The following is a 14,435-nucleotide window of genomic DNA, read 5'->3' as shown; positions in this document are numbered from 1 at the left end:
CAGCAGGATGCACTAGGCAGATAGTCACAAAAAGAGATCTGCAGGGAATAAGCGAGGGGTGTGCAGGAAACGTCAGAGAGGTGTCAAGGAAACATCAGCTGCATTTACAGGGAGCATTGCAGAGATTTGGAGAGATTATCAGGCAGATTAGCAGAGCATTTCAGGGAGGTTTTCAGAGAGCATCAGGAGGATCTGCAGAAGACATCAGGCGATTGGGAAGGAACATGTGGGACATTAGTAAAGCATCTGTGGATGTAAGACAGGGTGGATTCTGGCATGTACTACTTCATGGAAGGAGTCTCCATACTTTTCTTTCACTTTTCCATTTTTCTCCTTGCAGCCTTCTCACAGCTGCCCACACAGCCCCAGTCTGTCACTGTACTACATGCATCCAGGTATTTTGCCATACTAATGTGGAGCCTTGAAAAATATGAATATAAAACAGAAACATGAGAAAGGTCTAATATAACGGGTGCAGGCAGGGCTGCTGTATGTTCCTATGCATCTTACTTACAGTACAGGCCATCAGCTGTCCAGCCTCGACGTCGGCCAGACAGTGCTTAACGTTGGTCAGACTGGGATCAGATGACGTAATGGGGGGGATAAAAGATGAGCTCAGGATGGACCACGGGGCTACACTAGCATGTTGGTGCACCTTAAACAGGTTATGGCCAAACAAGAGTTCAGCAAGACTGCTGGAACTCTCTCTTAGGACCGCCCCCTTAACAATGCCCCACAAGCCCCTCATTCAGCAGCATCCGCTTGCAACCTGGTGTAGAAACTGTAAGGGTCCCAGTGGTCGAAGTGAGCGGGAACTGTCAGGAGTGGTTTCACTACTTTTATTTTTTACTGTTAGCAGCTCCACTGCTTTTTGCAATCATTGTCACCATTCCGGAATCCGGAACGGTTCTTTGTGAAGTTAAAGCACACTTCTCCACTTTACCACCGGATAACAGTTAGAGCTAAACTGAAATCTGTTTCAACTCAATTGGCTGTCAACCAACATGACTGCAGCCCTTTAGAAATGTATTGCACGTTGCTCCTTTCCTTCTTACTCTGTCCACCGCCGGAGTCACAGTTCCACTACTTTTTTACTACGCTGCTATCACTGAAGGGCCCACAGAGCCACTGAAGCATGGTTGGCCCTGTGCATGCCACACCAAGCCCACTACACCACTAATCACCCTTAAGCAATAACTCAGACAATCTAAGCTCCCACGCCCGATCTACCACACCCTTGGTGCCGATCTACCACACCTAGCTTAGACCATGATCTTTTCCAGACCTAGCAACACCCCTGCCTGGAAGAAAGATTTACTACTTGCTGAAAAACACACCATTAAGTGGCCTAGGAGAGATGCATTTATTGGGTTCTGATCGTCATCTCCCACCACCACTCCACTTATCCAAGTCTTTCTCTCCTTTGCCCCCCACGAGAGATTGTGGGGAGAGCACATCAGCTTGCCTTGACCATGGCGACGTCTACTCCTCCCCAAACCGGCCACCTGCAATGTGTGTCTGCCCCGGCTGCTAATATGACATAGGAGGCAAGCATTAAGTCCCTCCACTGGCTCCCCGCCAACACGAAGGCCACATGCACAGGAAGGGCCTGGATCAAAACTGTGCTGGATCACATACATGTCATCTTTGCTTGTCAATTTTGCACTGGTGCTAAACAATGTTTTACCAACCTTTGCGCTACTGCAAAGTCGTTTTCACTTAACAGGTCGTCAGTGGAAATGCTGGAATACAATTGCCCGTGCAAATCTGTCCACCACCAATGCAGTTTGTGATCTGGCACAACTGCCTCTAAAGCACCTCAGTGACCCTCCAAACCAAAAACAAACAGCTTAAAATAAAAATGTGGTTTCTGAACTCAAGCACCCATCACTTCAGGCCAGGAAGCATCTTTCTAGTTCAGTTGAGAGTTGAGCTCGTATCAGTGGTGGCCTGCGTACATGGGGAAAACAAATGAAATCGGTTTCTTATATTGCACTTCATGCTGGAGGCCAACCTCTAAATGGAGTACCAGGATCGGGCCTCATTACGAGTTTAGATTAGTTTATATATTTGTAGAGTCCCGCGGTAAACCTCTGGTGCTACTGGTGGTTTGCCGCCAGACCGTAACACTTTACCGGAGCCTGACTTCCCGGTGCCACCGGTCCATTACAAGTCACGGGGGACAAGGAAGTCAGGCGCCGGAAAATGTTGTTCCACATTCCCATGGAGCCCCCTAGTACTCCATGGGAGTGGGGAAACGAAAGCACTGGCACCGTGGCTAACAGTGCTGGTGCTTCCATGAAAACTCTGCGGGAGGGTGCCGTTGCGCCTGGCAGGTCAGACCTGCCGGGGCGCAACAGACACCTCCCGCAGAGTTGTACTGTGGCAGTCCGGAAAGGTTGCCAGTATGGTGCGACCGGCACCCTTATTTCCAGAAAGCCACCGTTGTAAAGAGGCCAGTCGGAAGCTGTGCTGATCATCGAAGCCTTGCCTCTGAGCTATCCTGCCCCGGGAAGATGAGAGATTTCTCGGTGGGCCTATGCACCCAAGGGCCTCTGTTATATTCTATTATATTGCAGCATACAGCACAAACAATTCAGATGCTATTTTCGCTTACACGTTATATATGGGTGAAGTGCGTAGGAAGTGCCCTGGATGTTTGGCTGTAAACGCTGCCCGCGTCTGCCTTCCTGCTCCTGTGCCTGCTGTGGTCTGCACTGTATGCGCAAGAAGAAGCTTGGTGCCTCTCAAAGAGGCAAAACTCTGTTCACCGTGCCACAATACTTTTGCTGGGTGTTACCCTATGACCCTGCCCACCCACTCCCAGCAGCCTCTACATCAGCCCAGGGCCTGCGCACCTCTGCGCGCGCACGTGCAGTGCGTAGGAAGTGCCTTGGCTGTTTTGCTGGAAACGCTGCTCGTGTCTTCCTTCCTGTTCCTGTGCCTGCCATGGTCTGCGCTGTATGCGTAACAAGAAGCTCGGTGCCTCTCAAAGAGGCGAATCTCTGTTCACTGTGCCACAAGTAATTTCCCATAAGGATCTATCATTGTGGACTTTTGTGGACTAGTATGTGCTTTCTAATTACTAAAGTCCTCTCCTTTGTTTCTACCACTTTTGCTGGGTGTTACCCTGTGACCCCGCCCACTCGCTACCAGCAGCCTCTACATTAGCCCAGGGCCTGTGCACCTGTAGGCGTGCACGTGAAGTTCAGAGGAAGTGCCCTGGCTGTTTGGCTGTTCGGGTGCGAGAGGTGCGCCTGAGCTGGCACTTGTTTAGAATATGTGAGAGTTTCTGTATTTTGCATTTGATGTGACTGCTCTCCATGCTGTGATTCTAGGTTGAAACGTGAACTACAGTGAGACCGTGAATGGTACATGCACGTGTTAGAATTATTTAGGCACTGTGATATGAGCATTTCTGATTATTGTCTATTTGTATAGCGGGCTCAGCCCGGAGGCATTGAACACGGTTTGTGTGTAACAACACCTAAAACAACTAACCTGGTTTACGCTAATTGTAGTGTGTGTATATACTATGCATAATTCGAAGAACTCAGGTTAAAGACAGCGCCAAATCCAGTTTTGCAAAGAAAAAAGGTTTTAATTATTCATATTGCCCTTGTATGACACATGTTTTGGCTACATCCACTAGCCTTTCTCAAATCAGGGCCTTATTACTGTATGTTCTCAAATATTTGTATTAAGTCAAGTTCACGGATAGATGGGTTCAATCCCAGCACCATTTCCTCGATGCGCTGTCGCGATTAGACCTAAGCGCGAGAGCGCATCGAGGAAATGGTGCGGGGATTGAACCCATCTATCCGTGAACTTGACTTAATACAAATATTTGAGAACATACAGTAATAAGGCTCTGATTTGAGAAAGGCTAGTGGATGTAGCTGAAACACGTGTCATACAAGGGCAATATGAATAATTAAAACCTTTTTTCTTTGCAAAACTGGATTTGGCGCTGTGTCTATAAGCTGAGTTCTTCGAATTATGCAACCTATATCAATGGTTTAATTGTCTTTTTCAACCACGACTCAGACTAGACGCGACACAGGCGTTACTTTTGTTTCAAAATATTTGTGTCTATAACTTATATTTCTCGCCTTCACAGACTGTGCCTACAAAGCCATAGTTGTATATACTAGCATGCACTATTAGTGTATACGATGTCTTTGAGACTGCGTAGTGGGCGAATTGTTAAAATGCCCTCACAAAAGTAATCTGTAGTAGCGACTACGCTTGGGAAAAACCAGGAGAACGTAACTCCAACGATCAACCCTTTATGTAACATTGGAGACACTTTAGATAACAGCAAAGTCACTGGTAGACCAAATGCCCCGCATATCTCTCAAAATGCGGATACCATATTCCATGAAGTATCCTTTGCATATGCGTGGGCTCTAAACGAACGATATGTAAAGCCAAGCACACAACCATATTCCCAACTTTTGCTCGCACACAATGATACAGCTCAGAGATCGAGAAAAAGCTTTTTGAGTATGCGCGAAGATGGGGTGCCTGTTTTTTGGATAGCATTGGGGAGGAACAAAGCCATGCCCCGTCCTATATTTCTATTCTCGCGCCTGCAGTGCTAGTGGAACTTGAAAAGTGGGTATGCTTGTCAGTAGGGCCCTCCACCCCTGTCACTGCGGCGGCAGGGAAGATAGCAAATCTACACTTACATTATAGTCAGGCTGTCTCCCCAATTGCCCCCATCAATATAAATGACGCAAATGATAATTTGCCTTCGAATGAATGGCCTACAACTGACCCAGTAAATGGGCCCTCCATCAATAATTCTTTGAATAACGAAAAAGCTCCCTTGGTTACAAATAATCAATATTTGCTAAGTCCTTCTAAAATGAATGGTATTGCCCCTTTGGGGTTCGACCTATTAAAACCATCCGAGGACATGCAAAATTTAGAGGCCTCCTACCCCGTTCTATCAAGGGTGCTTCATCTGCTAGATAGGGGGCTTGATTACACCCATTATAAATTACGGGATTTGAAAACCGCCCAATTGGAGGTCGTATCAAAATTAAACAAACAAGAGGGATAGATCTTCGCCGAGAATTCCAAGCATGAAGGTGGCTTTGTAACTCCCACCCAAGATGAACATTTCCACCACAGTATCTGTAGCAACACAACCTGTTCCCATAGGAATGAACGACCAACAGAGACACACACAGGAGGCTGGGTTACCAACGTTTAGCTTCCCGCAAACATTTGCACAGACTGTAGCTGTAACTTGTGATCCTGCTACTGTTCAAATACTAACACACACTCAATTGTGTCAAAAGGTGATCCAAAATAGATCAAATGCACTTTTTCCGCCAGGTTGAGGATGCCGAACAGGTTACAGCACTGAAAATTGAACAACTTAGTCCTCAGCCGGGCGACATTTTTCACCCTGACAGCCCCTCTGCCCTTACTATCTTCATAGAGGCAGATGTGCAAAGAGCTGATAACCAAGTGGCGGGCATGGAAGCGCATGACAACTCCAGGGTAAATGGCACTGGACTTCATTTTGCATCTAGAAAAGAAAAACGTCTCTACTTTCGTGCAATGAAAAGAAAAGCAGATCGTCAAGCTACGCAGCTAGCAATAGGCAAAAAAACATAAAAAGAAAAAAAGAAACAATGCTAACACCAAAACAAAATGAGGTGGGAAGGTGCGCACAGGTACTAACCATGCCCCCTAGCACAGAACATGGCATTAACTTGGATGAACTCTCTGAGGAAAGTAAAAGGGCTCTGCAACTTGTTAGCGGGATAGCTAAAGATGTTACCAGTAAAAGTTTGGCACAAAATAGTTTAGGTATTGCCATAGAGGGTGACTCTAAACCTCCCAGGTCAAGTGGCCAAAATAATTTTGGCAAAACAAAAGGAACCTAGCTCCAGTCGAACACTTCCCCAACAAACGCAGCCATCGATGTTCTATAAACCAATTGCAAACAAAAAAACAACTTAGGGAAGTCTACATCAGAGGCTATGGGGGAAGTGCTAATGAAAGCTTCCGGTATACCCCAAAAATCTCCCAATACTGAGAAGGCAGACAAGCTCGGGGGGAATGCCGCAAAGGCACCAAAGAACTACACGAATTCGGATCTGGAAACTTCCGAAATTCCTGTCATGAATGAAAATGAGCTCTCTGCTACCCCCTCCAAACTGACAAAAAAATCGATATCTTGCCCTACTGAGAATGATGCTATTATGACGATCTCCTCTACGATCATGGGGTGGTTGAGCAATGGGGAAATCAATGGTGATAAGCAGCTCAATCACTCTTTATATTGCAGGCCTTCCACAAAATAGCAGTCCTGAGAACCCTAAATTCGAGGGATATTGAATGGATCAAACTTCCGGCGTTTAATAATCATCGGATGGTGTTCCAACTTCAATCTGCAATCATAGCAGACTCGGTGTGGCAGCATGGGAGGGAACTCAAGTTGATCGGTCTAACTCTGTTTCTCTTCGACTCCATTGAGGAAGTTATCTCCTTTAACAAAACACCTGTAGAAACACAAAGGCCGGCAGCCATAAATGATACTAGGCTATCACTGAATGTGGCACCCTAGGCGGCGGTGATCCCTCAACTTGTTGCCCTCTCTACCATCAGTAAGGATTGGTCTTGGCTGTCCTCACTGGCGGGTACTTTAATTCCACTCGGGAAAAATACTCCCACATAGTAGAAAATCATCTTTAAAGATTGTTTCTTGGAACTCATGTGGGTTTACTAATTTTCTCACATGGGCAAAAACTGCCACTCCTTACAAATGTATTGACATTATATTATGTCAAGAGACTATGGGCCTCATTATAAGGGTGGCGTTCCCGTACTGAAGGGGGCCGGTACGGGACCGGCCCCCTTCATTACGGGAGCGCCAATTACGAGCATCCCTTTGCGGGACCAGGATCAGACACCTGGTAAAACCAGGCGTCCTTTCCGGGTCCCGCGAGGGGAAGAGGGAGGTAATAACGGGCCAGATGTAATCTGCCGGTTATTACCTCCCTCCCCATTCCCATTGAGCCCTATGGGGGCTCAAATGGGAATAGGGAATGGTTCCTGCAAGGAGGAATTACCGGGTCCTCCTATGTCGGAATGACCCGGTTATTCCTCATTGCAGGAACCCGGTAATGGAGCCTGGTTTGGTGGCAGCCATGAAGCTAATGGCTCCATGGCTACCTCCAAACTCGTAATGAGGCCAATGTGTGGATATAGGTTCCATCTGCAAGGGTTTACTGCATTTCATGCAGAGGCCCTCGAGGCCCCTTTGGGAGGCCTTATGATGGCCTAGCCATATTTCTGAATAAAAATATGATGATCACCACACAGCAAGTTCACAAGTCACCGGCTTTATTAGCGGTATTAGTCTCTTTTAGGGATAAACCCCATGATACCTATTTAATATTTTCTTTCGATCACAATCCGGCGCAGATTAAGATAGAAGTAATATTCGCTAATATTGCAATGAATCTTGAGGAGGTGATAGTTCAGAGGCCGAATGTAAAATACCCATAGGGGGTATAGGGGGAAATTTCAATGCACATTGTATAAATGCGGTCAATGCATTGTTTCGCCCAGTTGGCATCGCTAATCCATCTATGGCTAGAGTGCGAGGGGAACAATGGATAGAATGTTTTGAAAATTGGGAGATCGCATTTGTTAATAATGACTTACTATCACCCCAGGTTACCTGGAGGAGAGGTTTAAAAAGTTAATGTATAGACTTTTATGCAGTATCGGCTAACATGCAGGAACAATGTAGTGAGATAGTTATAACTGAGCCAGGTCTTGGTGATCACTTAATGTTGGGTTTGATAGTTCAGGCAAATGTCTCAAAGTTAAGGGGTGATTTGGCTCAAGGCTTATTGGAAGGTGATCGCTTGGGTATTTCGATAAGATGGAACACTTATCTCTGTGACAAATTAAATACTATGATTGACAATCATCTGACTTCCGACATAAAAGTTGGGGTACCTTGTATGACATTGCAACACAGAGCAACGAGATATTCATACATAATTAGCATGGCAATGGAGAAGCTGGTGCAAAAGTATAATGGAACAAAAGCAAAGCACTCCCAGCCATATAGCAGTGAGATCCAATTGGCCAAACGTATAAAAAATGCTGATTGACGAAAACTAAAATCAGATTCTCTATCGCTTAGTGAGTTTCTCAAAAGGAAAAAATCCTATGCAATGCATACAGGAATACATGTCTAAATTATAGACGTTACCTACACAACTTGACAAATCACAATATGATTGTCAATCATTCAAGTATTGCACATTTTCACTAGCCCCCTTGCTTGATTTTTATACCCTAAAAGTTGAGGCTATCATATTTTTTTGTCTATTTGTCTAGATATGTGCTTAATAACTATTAAAGACTGACTTGACCAGTTGCAGGGGGAACTGTGGAAATGTACATTGCGATTGGCCAAGTCTTTGCTCAATGCAATTCTTAGACAGGAATTAGGCCTCACATCCTTATCAACAAGATTTCATTGGCGGTTATTGGCCAATCTAGCAAAAATGTTCTTTCCACCTGCCAACTCACTATATGAAAATCTGGGAAGAATGATTACGGAGCGGAATCCGCTTTCAATGGCAAAGTATTATGATTGTATGGTAGACTTGTTAGCAGGAATTGGGCTTACACCAGACGACTTAGAATTTCGACTACTATATGTCAAAAAACGACTATTTGAATATGACTGGTGTAATACTATCGAGTCCATCTCGGCAATGAAGTCTTATTGGGAAACTGCAAAGTTTATGACAAAGAGGTTGCCCCGCAGACCATACATTCGCCAGTTTCCTTGCAATAAAGTGGGGGATATATACCTGCGATTTAAATAAAATCAAACTCTTATATACGAAAGAATTAAGAATTGGTATTCCAAAACCAGAGTAGATGGTATAGATAATTGCAGATTCTGTAACGTTGCAGAACAGAAAGAGACGACCAAACATCTGGTAATCTACTGCAATTATTTTGAAAAGATGCGTATAACATTTTTAGGATCAGACCAAGTGGGCATGACTGAGTCAGCCAGGGAATGGTACTGGATCGCATGTATGTGGGGCAATTGCATAAAGACGATTCTGGCACTGTCAAAATTACTTGTGATTATTAATGAGGAAGTGGGGAAGAAAACGCATGACAATGATTGGAGAACAGGAACCATAATTTGCAATTGTTGGACAAATAATTAACTTGAAATGCTGGTAGAATTGTGGTTTGCTGCTTGATGCCCAGTTCATTAATAAACTTAAACAAAAATAGCGACGCTTGTATGCTGGTCATATGATGGCACTGCTGGGCTCATAAAAGAAACTGCTGATGTCAAACCGTACTTCGTATTCAAGTAATATAAGGATGTATTTTGTGTATAATCTTCAATGTAATTCTTTGTAATGTAATTGTTCTAAAAGTTTGTTGATCAAACCAAAAACAACTAATACAATTAAAAAAATATATGAGTCCAATTTAAAACAATTAAAAAAGTGCAGGGCCTCTTTTGGTTCCCAGTCCCCACCTGGCTTTTATAGTGCATTTTTCCATGAGTCAGATGTTGCTTTATGGGCCACTGGTGCGTTTTCAGGCAAAGGAGACTGAAATAACAGTAAAGTTGCTATCTGCAGAGACAACAGCCTGATACAACTGAAAAATAGGAAATCATTTTACCTCCCAGTTAATTTATTGAAGCGCGAATAAAACTCTGAAATTGACATGGGACATGCATGGTGTGAAGAACGGCTTTAATAATGGGTCATACTGATCCCCTAGAGTACCCACGGCACCATGGCATCACTCTCCGAAGACTCTAATTACCTGTGGGAATTCCAGCTCCACTTGAGAATGGCGCCATTTGAAGAGATGTTCTTGGTTTATGCTCAGTAGCCAACTGGCAATCAAAGATGACCTTCAACGACCCACCTGCTCACCCCCTCTCAGAGGTCCAGCAAACCAAGTCAACAACATCTTAAGCTCCCTGAGAAGTTGGTCAGGGCCCAATGGGAACAAAGGAAAGCAGGGTTCTTAGCAGCATGGTAGAATTGAGGCCTAAAGGTGATAGGTCCAGCGCTTTAAAGCCTCCTAAGGATGCTGTGCCATTGTGACAAGTGGCACTTGCGATGCTTATATTGCACCCTTTCATGGGGTGCCCACCCAAAGTTACTGGAAGCTCCTTCGCTGTCTCCTTTTAAGATGTATTGAAAAAGGGGCTCGTTGGGAAACAAGCTCTGCGTCGCACACATACGCGAACACACACGTTAGCCTTGCACAGGGCGCCACCAACTTTAGTTTCTCCACTCTCACAAACCAGCATTCAAGACCAACATCAGTTATAAAAGCCAATATTAGGACATTAAAATGGGGGCCGTTTGGTGTCCAGGTGGGGGTCAGGCTAGAACTTCGAACAATTCCCTAATGTCATTTAAGGAGTAAGAGGTTGAAGAAATTCCCCCAGAAATAGTTGTTTTTATTTTTTCTGCTAGGAATGTAACCCATTCTGAAATGGGAAACTCTTCTTACTGTTAAAAACTCAACCGGTCGCAGTCGGTGGGCAGCGTTAAAAGACTGAGCATGGCTAGGCCTCTGCTGGTACTACTAGCGGGACTGCTGAAGAAGCTGCGTGCCCACCTTTACCCCCACCCTGAGGTTACCAGTTTAGGCCTCTGCTGCCACTACTAGCGGGACCGCTGAAGAAGCCGCGTGCCCACCTTTACCCCCACCCTGAGGTTACCAGTCTAGGCCTCTGCTGCTACTACTAGCGGGACTGCTGAAGAAGCCGCGTGCCCACCTTTACCCCCACCCTGAGTTTACCAGTTTAGGCCTCTGCTGCTACTACTAGCGGGACTGCTGAAGAAGCTGCGTGCCCACCTTTACCCCCACCCTGAGGTTACCAGTCTAGGCCTCTGCTGATACTACTAGCGGGACTGCTGAAGAAGCCGCGTGCCCACCTTTACCGCCGCGTGCCCACCTTTACCCCCACCCTGAGGTTACCAGTTTAGTCCTCTGCTGCTACTACTAGCGGGACTGCTGAAGAAGCCGCGTGCCCACCTTTACCCCCACCCTGAGGTTACCATTTTAGGCCTCTGCTGCTACTACTAGCGGGACTGCTGAAGAAGCCGCGTGCCCACCTTTACCCCCACCCTGAGGTTACCAGTTTAGGCCTCTGCTGCTACTACTAGCGGGACTGCTGAAGAAGCCGCGTGCCCACCTTTACCCCCACCCTGAGGTTACCAGTCTAGGCCTCTGCTGCTACTACTAGCGGGACTGCTGAAGAAGCCGCGTGCCCACCTTTACCCCCACCCTGAGGTTACCAGTTTAGGCCTCTGCTGCTACTACTAGCGGGACTGCTGAAGAAGCCGCGCGCCCACCTTTACCCCCACCCTGAGGTTACCAGTTTAGGCCTCTGCTGCCACTACTAGCGGGACTGCTGAAGAAGCCGCGCACCCACCTTTACCCCCCACCCTGAGGTTACCAGCCTCCTCGTGAAAAAAAAATTCTACTAACAACTAGTCAATCGCTACAGCTCAAAAATCAAGCAACATTTCTAAACCATGTTTTTTTTCTTCCAATTCCTCATTATGACACGGAAGCCCGTTCTCCGCAATAGGCTCAAGTGGTCTCTCGCTAGTGCTTCAGGAGACTGGGAACCCCAGGGCCTTTTATTGCAGCAAAACATTCAAAGGGTATCTTTAGCACAGAGTAGGAGTAGTAAACAACAACCACTGGCAATGTGTTACTCCTTTTCATCTAAATATTGTAGGAGGGGGAGGGTACGATTTACCATTCTAATTGTCCCCCCAAACCCCAGTGCCTGGAAACACTTTCTGCTGTATGGGCGCCAGACAAAGGCCCAATAAATAAATAAATAAATAAAACATTCAGTCCTAGAACATTTGGGGAAAGTTTTTGGTTTTGGAGCGCCTGAGGTGGAGCCACATGATACACAATAAATGTGGTTAACTCAACAACACAACATAACAATGCATACAATGCAAGGCCCAACGTATCTTGTGGTACCATCCCCACAACGTTAGGACGTATAACCACGCATTGTCATAAAGGCAGATCACATACAATGAACAAGAGAGCAGACACACATACTGTGCACACTTGGCCTCCTTGTGTTTCCAGCACTGGCACTGTCGCCTGCCTTTCCCCCAGCTTCCCTGCGAGATGAAAGCCCCGCGGGTCAGTGCCGCGTCTGCCCGGCACCGAGTGTGCCCACTGCCCACTGCTCCCGAACATCCGTCTCGGACTCTGACATCGCAGATCCAAGCAAGCGGGCTTAATTGTCGAAATCCTGGTCACGCCGCCTTCCGTGACAGCCCATGGATGTTTCTGCTTCCCCGTGGAGCTGGGGGAGGCTGTGCACACGGAGATGCTCGCCCAGCTTTCCGGCGGGCACCGGCTCACCCACCTGCCAAAAGCAGGCAAGTCTGGCCGGACTTCCACCTTCCTCTTTCAAATTCAATCAATTCAATGCTATAATATTATGACGCAGAATTGGATTAAGATAGCCTAGACTCTAGGGTTACCGTGCCTGCTTCGACCTACCAGCTGGCAGCTCATCAGCGAATAGAGGAGTTCCCCCCACCCTGCCCCTTCCCTGGGATCCCCATAGTCTGCCTGGCCTTTTTGGTCCCACAAATTTTGTTCACGTTCATCGCCCTTACAGGTGTGTTATTCTTCAGTGGACCACACCAGGAGACTGGCCTCGTGACACAGGGGATCTATATGAAGTACGGGGGGAGAAAGTTCGAGAACAGGGTTCCAAGTATCCCCCCCAAAATATAGGGGCGGGCACACTCTCTGTAGTACACTTCTTTGAATCCCAGTAGGTATGACTCAGGGTTTCATCAGTATTAAGTTCTGTACCAACTTTATTTTACAGCGCCGCGAAGCCACACGGCTGTCATCAAGCACTGCATTTCAAGAAGGGATTCTCCACATTGCAGGCTGTGTCAGACCGGTGAGTCCCAGGCGTGCACTATTGGGTTCTGTGAGCGCAAGCACCTATCTTCATCACTCATTCCATCGCACCCAGAGGTTAGGAGCAGAGCGAAGGGTGGCTGCCTGAAGCGGCACTGACCTGTGGTTCGTGGTGGCAGGGATGCCAGACGCGTGCTGCCGGGGGCTCCTCCTCGTCTCCTTCAGCTCCTGCTAGGCTGGGATCCCAGCTCCTTCTGGGTTGCATTTGCTGTGTTTACTCCTAAGCTTTCGCACGCGCTTCGCCTGCCCACTTTCTTCCATTCCCCTCCTCCCCTCCCTTAGCCTCCTGTGTCAGATTCTGCTTGACATCACTGGCAATCTCCTGTTCAGAGCCAGCTCAGCGCCCTGCCCCATTTGCAAACTGTGACTCACCGCCGCTGCCGCTCACTGTGCGCGAGTCTGAGGCCGGCCGGCCGGGCGTCGAAGCCATTTCCCCGGAGAGCCTAGTCTACTCGAAAGGTGGAGAGGAGGGCAAGGCGTGGCCGGCCGCGATGCACATTATACATTACCCCAGGCTGCTCTCCACGGCGCTCTGTCCAGTGCTCATGCCCTGGGTTACTGGCCAACCGTATCAGAGGGGTGCGAAGAGGGAATGAAGGGATCTGCCCAGGGTCACAAAATGTTCAGCATAGGCATGTTGGTTGGGGCACTAATACATCCGGTTTTGAAACTTTGAAAATGTTCCTTGCTCACAAAAGGGTGATCTAGATGTGTGAAACTTCATTGAGGGTGGTGGGTGGCTGGGTGACAAGTGTCTCGCGCAGGCACCATTAATTCAAGAAAAGTTGGCTGTATGGTATGGTAATGTTTATTTGTACGGCGCCTAAACACAGGCAAGTGTTTCAAAGCACACAAGGAGGGTGGGAACATGGGGAAAAAACAACAGTCGTTCAGAGTCCTTGAAATTCTGAAACGATAATAGTCTGCACAGGCAGAGTAAGTGCATATAATACAATTAACAGTTGAGAAAACAGCAAATAGGTCTGACTACGAGTCTGCAGTTTTCCAAGTGCAATTAAGGAGTGAAGACAGGGGGGAACAGACAGACGATCTTCAAGTAGGTGCTTTCCGATCCCGCAAGTGCACAGACGGTTACAGGGGAGGTGGAGGGGGGACAAGTCCGGGTGGTGGGTCCAAGTGCAACCAGTCGACGGAGACTGTGGTAAGTGCAGAGAGAGCCCCTTTCTTTGGTTATTGCTCAGGTGCAGTGGTGATGAGGTGAGTGCAGGGGCCGGAGGTGAGTGCGAGAGGACTGGCGGGGGTGCCAGGGACCTGTGAGACTCTGAGGTACACAGGCGGCCAGTCAGCAAGCTGTATGGAAAAGAGGAGGGAGCGAGGGAAAGAAGAGAGATGGGTTAGCAGGGTAGAGGGGACGAGAAGGAGGAGAAGAGGAAAGTCTTGAGAAGTTTCCGAAA

At 47.2% G+C, this 14,435-nt stretch overlaps 1 protein-coding gene across 2 annotated transcripts in view; it reads right to left on the bottom strand.

Moving 5' to 3' along the window:
- Positions 1–13,278, bottom strand: part of SGMS2 (sphingomyelin synthase 2) — a 448,152-nt gene extending 434,874 nt beyond the window's left edge. The window contains exon 1 of one of the 2 annotated variants that reach the window (XM_069630859.1): positions 13,121–13,278. The gene's annotated coding sequence lies outside the window, so the exon portion shown is untranslated. The remainder of the gene's footprint in view (positions 1–13,120) is intronic. The other variant, XM_069630861.1, reaches the window with a different exon arrangement.
- Between the last annotated feature and the right edge of the window lie 1,157 nt (positions 13,279–14,435).

This window comes from Ambystoma mexicanum, chromosome 6q, assembly GCF_040938575.1.
Source record: "Ambystoma mexicanum isolate Mex_15411 chromosome 6q, UKY_AmexF1_1, whole genome shotgun sequence".
NCBI lineage: Eukaryota > Metazoa > Chordata > Amphibia > Caudata > Ambystomatidae > Ambystoma > Ambystoma mexicanum.
The sequence above is the reverse complement of the archived record's forward strand: the minus strand, read 5'-3'. Positions and strand labels throughout refer to the sequence as shown.